This window comes from Rhynchophorus ferrugineus, unplaced genomic scaffold, assembly GCF_030347505.1.
Source record: "Rhynchophorus ferrugineus isolate W39M unplaced genomic scaffold, kcgeb_rfMv2 rfM7, whole genome shotgun sequence".
In the NCBI taxonomy this organism is placed as follows: domain Eukaryota; kingdom Metazoa; phylum Arthropoda; class Insecta; order Coleoptera; family Curculionidae; genus Rhynchophorus; species Rhynchophorus ferrugineus.
The window spans coordinates 15102378-15108536 of NW_027472586.1; the positions used below are offsets into that span (position 1 = coordinate 15102378).

Genomic DNA, 6159 nt, shown 5'->3' on the forward strand with positions numbered 1-6159 from the left:
GTTACTGAAGTGATCTTCTACATGTTAAGATGGTTATATAATATAACAGAACTCAAACAATAATACTTATTGCCCACGGGCAGGTTGTTGACGTTCCAAGAGATTAATAAAAAATATAGAACTTAATATAAATAAAAGCTTATAACTAAGGTATCGAAAACATTTATGAAAACGAAAGAAACAAAACAAACTTGATGTCAAATATGTTATATTTCAATACCGAAGTAATAGCATCGGTATATTCAATTATGTATATTCACATAGTATTGATGGATCTAATTTTCATTTAGTATTTTCACATCACTAATATGCTCTAAATGCTCTTTGTTAACTTACTTAATTTTTCATCCAGTAGCATTTATGTAGTTTTCATACTCTAACATGTATACAATATTGCCTGCAATAGTATCAGTACTTATTACTTACATACTCTTATCAAATGTACATGCTTTCAAAACATATTTTTAATAACCAGTAGGAACAGTGACACTAATATTGATATTCACAAATTTGACATACCCTACAAACAGTATTAGATAAGGAATTACATCATACATTATATGTCATTATTTGAGGTCTGAAAATTACCATATCTTGGTAATTTTTTTGGTCCCATTTAGAATATACTATAATCTTTATTCATATTTTAATTCTAATTAAGCTGTATTAATTATCAATTATATATAGTATACTAATATATACTTACTAGTACAAATATATATATTTATAAACTCAATTTGTCGCCTCAGCTTCGCTATAATTTATTTATTTATTTTATTGCCAATAAAATGATTATTTTTTATTAGTTTTTTTAAATTTTTATCAAATATTCTAACCATTTGTAAAAAATTACATGTAAGTGAAAACAAGGTGAAAACTAGAATTAGTAAAATAATAAACGTAACCAGATGTAGATTATCGTAATGCGCATGCATATAAATAAGGAACCAATCAGAAGCGACTGTCGGCAGTTTGTACGTCGTTCTAACTACTGACGTATTTCGATTTTGTCCGAATAATTTATCTGATATTTCACAGTTATACAATCAGTTTTGTGCTTCTAGTAGTATGATAAAGATGTAACAAATATTTTTTTATACTCGTTGTGATTCCACAATTTGCCCTATAGGCAATAAGTATTTATTATGTCTATATTATATATACGTGGCATGTAGAAAATCACTTCATTAAGCGATCTCCTGTATAAAATATTATCTTAATTAATTAGTCTTATTCTAAAGTTTATATATGTCCAGTAATCAGATCAGGTGGTGTTAAACGTTTAAGTCTACGCACTTCACTATCACGTCGCATATTTAGCTGATTAGCGAGTACATTGGGATGCACTGACACTAATGTAATATTTTACTCTCAATTTTTCCCAAAACCTATATTTTTTGCAGAAAAAATGGCAGGTTTATATTAAAAATTGTTGAAACAAAATACAGGCAAAATAATAAATAAAACTTCTACCGTTATCCCTTTATTCTTAGAAATAATTAAAAACTTGTCAACAACAGATCGGATGGTGTTAGACGTTTTAGTCCACGCACTACACTGTCGCTTCGCATACTTAGCTGAATAGCGATTACGTTGGGATGCACTGACACTTTTTCGAAGTACTTCACACACACACGTTGAATTACACTCGTTATTGGTTTTAGAGGAATATCGCGTTGTATCACTTCATTTGAAACATAGTATGGAGCATCGACAATGGCATGCAACACATTATTTTGGAACTTTTGTATGATGGATACATTAGACGTAAAAGTTATTTGACTCGTTTTTCAATACAAACAGTATTAGATAAGGAATTACATCATACATTATATGTCATTATTTGAGGTCTGAAAATTACCATATCTTGGTAATTTTTTTGGTCCCATTTAGAATATACTATAATCTTTATTCATATTTTAATTCTAATTAAGCTGTATTAATTATCAATTATATATAGTATACTAATATATACTTACTAGTACAAATATATATATTTATAAACTCAATTTGTCGCCTCAGCTTCGCTATAATTTATTTATTTATTTTATTGCCAATAAAATGATTATTTTTTATTAGTTGCAGAAAAAATGGCAGGTTTATATTAAAAATTGTTGAAACAAAATACAGGCAAAATAATAAATAAAACTTCTACCGTTATCCCTTTATTCTTAGAAATAATTAAAAACTTGTCAACAACAGATCGGATGGTGTTAGACGTTTTAGTCCACGCACTACACTGTCGCTTCGCATACTTAGCTGAATAGCGATTACGTTGGGATGCACTGACACTTTTTCGAAGTACTTCACACACACACGTTGAATTACACTCGTTATTGGTTTTAGAGGAATATCGCGTTGTATCACTTCATTTGAAACATAGTATGGAGCATCGACAATGGCATGCAACACATTATTTTGGAACTTTTGTATGATGGATACATTAGACGTAAAAGTTATTTGACTCGTTTTTGTTTCGTTGGCTTTTATACGCCATCTTTTCAACTACATTTGTATTTGATTTAGGTGTGTTTGTAGGTTAATTGATGCTATGGCTGGATCTTCATGATAGACTTAGACTGCCGTGTCGTCTGCTTATCTTGCCACAGTGATTATTTTTATTGTAGGTAGATCGGCTCTGTAGAGAAGATACTGGATCCAGTATACTACCTTGCGGAACTCCTGAATATATTACATGTAATTCGGTATTGTTTTTGCAGTAAAATGACGATCTGTGAGGTAATATTTTAATATCTCATCTATCCGGATGAATTTTTTAAAATTTAACTTGCAATCCCATATGGGCATAATTTACCAAAGGCTTGAGATATGTTTAGAAATGCAGCTGAAATTCTGTTGCTCCATGCTTATAGCGAAACCCAAATTGTTGTTTTAGAATGATCTTCCTTTTTTCTATTAGACAATTCAGCCTCTTTGTGTACAGTTTCACCAATTACGTAAAGACAGTTTTGAAGACAAAGTACATAACATAAAAATCTTTTAAGTAAATTTAATTTTTCATCAAGTTGTGCAGATAAATTTAGAGAAGCCGTAGTCATCTCGGCTTTGACACATCTAGTTAAGGTTGAAGGTGGTTCAATAATTGGAACAGGCTGTATACATGCTGGTACTATAAATGGGGATGAACTGTTTTCTGATCGCAATCAAGGAGTAGATATAGTTGGTTTTAACTAGCTGTGCACTCGGAAGGTTACGATACGTCTTTTGCCAAAGATGTGTTGTTTGTATTTGTTGAAAAAAAAAAAAACATCGGAATTATAGAAATGTTTTCATTCAGTGGAAACGTTCCAGTTTTCCGAATTCCATTCACTGCTGTACCAATTCTACAAGCTTTTGAATACGTTGTTTCAAATATTTCTCCGACTTGGCCATTTGTAACAACTTGCCTTGGATAATTTGTCAACCAATTCTCAATCTCTTGGGCGTAGTATATTTTAAATGGAAACATAAATAAGACGTCTTAATGCCCCATATGATCAGTTGAATGAGGGAGGAGTCAGATATAGATACGCCAATTGTCACGGGATACGTCAATTATATCTAAATTTCTTGAATGGCTGAAATGACCATCTAATATGAGTACAATGCGAGCTTTTTTAGATGGTTTTACTATGGACACGAAATGTTTCAGCTATTGTGAAAATCGATGCGGATTACTGTTCCTGATAGCTACTTGAAAAGCTATTTGTTTTATATCAGAAGTGGTGACGACATAGTTCTTATCAGTATTTTCTTATAAATCTGACAGAAACTTAAAAATAAGGTGAAGTGAGGTCATTCAGTCAATAAACCCATTCAACAAAAACACAGCTCATGACTTTATTCCTTATCCTTTTAAATCATATATAATAATACGCATAATCTTGATAAATTGTTGTTTCAATATGTAAAGCACATAAATATTTGATTAATATAATTTTAGTTTGAAACTGACAACGACCGTATTAATCAAATTAAATATTGTTAACCAAATATTCTCGTTTTTAAAAATTTTATATCATGGGGTATTCTCGTTTTTAAAAATTTTATATCATGGGGTTAACAACAATCATACAATATTATATGTTTGGTAAAAGTCATAATATTATATTGGATAATATTTGTCATGTCAGATGTTATCGAAATTTTGGATATGTAATTTTATAAAATAAATAGACATAAACAGAAAGAATATTATAAAAGTGAAAAAATCATAAGGAGCCATGTTAGACGTACAACGTTTGGTCGATTATATTTGTTGAATTATGATGTTTGAACTCGAGCTTTTTAAGGCTTTTAAGGATTGAAGATCGACCGGAAGTACGGCTCAGATTCTCCCCAATATGTTATATAATTCATACGATTGCATTTTTAACAAGCATAATTCAGGTCCCCTGAAATATAAGGATAATAATTCTAGGATTTGGAGATCCTTACCTTGTTTTTAAAAATCAAATTTTGTTGTTGGAAAGCTATTGGTTAACGAATGTTTCCATTGTAGTATCGAAGGGTATTCAAGTAATATTAACAAAATTTCTATTCAGTATTGTGTTACCAAACCAGAGGTTAAAAGTCAAACTTACGATCACTTATTTGCACCTAAAAGTTAACATGTTAACACAAGTAAAGACAAAAATAAATAAACAGAAATTTAAATTATTTTTAATTTCAAAATTTGATTAAAAAAATACTTTTAATTTTTTTATGTTCAAATTGTATAAAAAATTTATATAATCATGAATTCTTCTCTTATATAGAATAGAACTAATAATCCCAAACGTTCATTGGGCCCATTAGCTCAGTTGGTTAGAGCGTCGTGCTAATAACGCGAAGGTCGCGGGTTCGATCCCCCCATGGGCCATATAATTTTTTTTTTGAAAAATTCAAATCTTCGTTTTATTTCTATATACTAACTTAATGTTTTAATGATAATATAATATTATTGAACTGTATTGTATTATTCATATATTTCACCTGTTCTATACATTTTATTACAATTTTTACATTTTATTTAATTTCAAATGATATTTATCTTAAAATATAACTTAAAAGAAGTTCGTCCAGTAACATAAAATATACGGGATGCACATTTTATTTAGCAATTCATAATAATATATCTTAGTTTTTGAGTAAAAATATTCTTCCCCAGGTGAGGCTCGAACTCACAACCCCGGCATCGCTCACGACTACTGTCTTATAAGTACCGTGCGCTAACCAATTGCGCCACTGGGGACTTGCAAAAAATATTTAAAATAACCAAAATCCAAATCTTAGGCGCTTTATATGCTATATATGGAGATAAAATAAACATTTATGTATATGGGGATATATTCTTGCGTTTTCAAGGCTCAATACGAACTATTGCGTTCATTATCATTTAATACACCTTAAAATATATCTTCCCATGTATAATGTTATTCGCTTATGAATCAGATTAATGAACTAGAAATAATCAAAAGGGTCATGTCTGGTATATGTTGCAGGAGTAGAGGAATTTAAATATTTTATCAATGCTAAATAAAAATATACTAATTGGAATGTAGGTGTTTGTATTTAGTGGCGTTTTGTTATCGCCGATATTGAAATGTATTTTAGTGGTAAAAGTCATAAGTTAGAGTTATAACCTCTTATTATTATTGTTTTCAAAAAATTTGTATATATTTGACAACCGGACGACTTTGACAGGATGGTTCGGTTACATGTTCGAATTTATCAGATAGCATTGTGTCTCCTTTTAACTAGAATAAAATGAGAAGGAAAATACTGACTGATTTTGGAACGAATTTGAAAAACGCGGCAATACATGAATCTTTTTGATGACGTATGTTCACAGCAATTTTGGATAGTCTATAGATGAACACTATTCATATATGTAGATTATGCAATACATTTTTTTTTCATTTCTGCCCTTTGAAGTTGAAGTCTTTTCAGTCATAAAAACAAACAACACAGTACTTAATCACAGTCCATAGTCTATCCAAAATAGCAGTGAATATCTGTTAACCAGATGTATAGTATATTGCCTATTGCAGTTCGTGAATTCGTTTAAATATTAGATTTTATTTCTCGTTTTATTCCAGTAAAAAGAGATAAGATAAAAAGATAAAAAGTTCGAGCATATAACCGAATCAACCTGCAAAAGTCGTTCGGTTGTCAAAT

General features: G+C 30.0%; 2 non-coding genes across 2 annotated transcripts; one reads left to right on the plus strand and one right to left on the minus strand.

The window, feature by feature from the left end:
• Window positions 1–4787: 4787 nt before the first annotated feature.
• On the plus strand, window positions 4788–4861 carry TRNAI-AAU (transfer RNA isoleucine (anticodon AAU)). Its single transcript has one exon. It is a non-coding gene; the product is annotated as a tRNA-Ile (tRNA).
• A 280-nt stretch (window positions 4862–5141) lies between these two features.
• On the minus strand, window positions 5142–5233 carry TRNAI-UAU (transfer RNA isoleucine (anticodon UAU)). Its single transcript is given in 2 exon segments — window positions 5142–5177; window positions 5196–5233. It is a non-coding gene; the product is annotated as a tRNA-Ile (tRNA).
• Window positions 5234–6159: the final 926 nt, after the last annotated feature.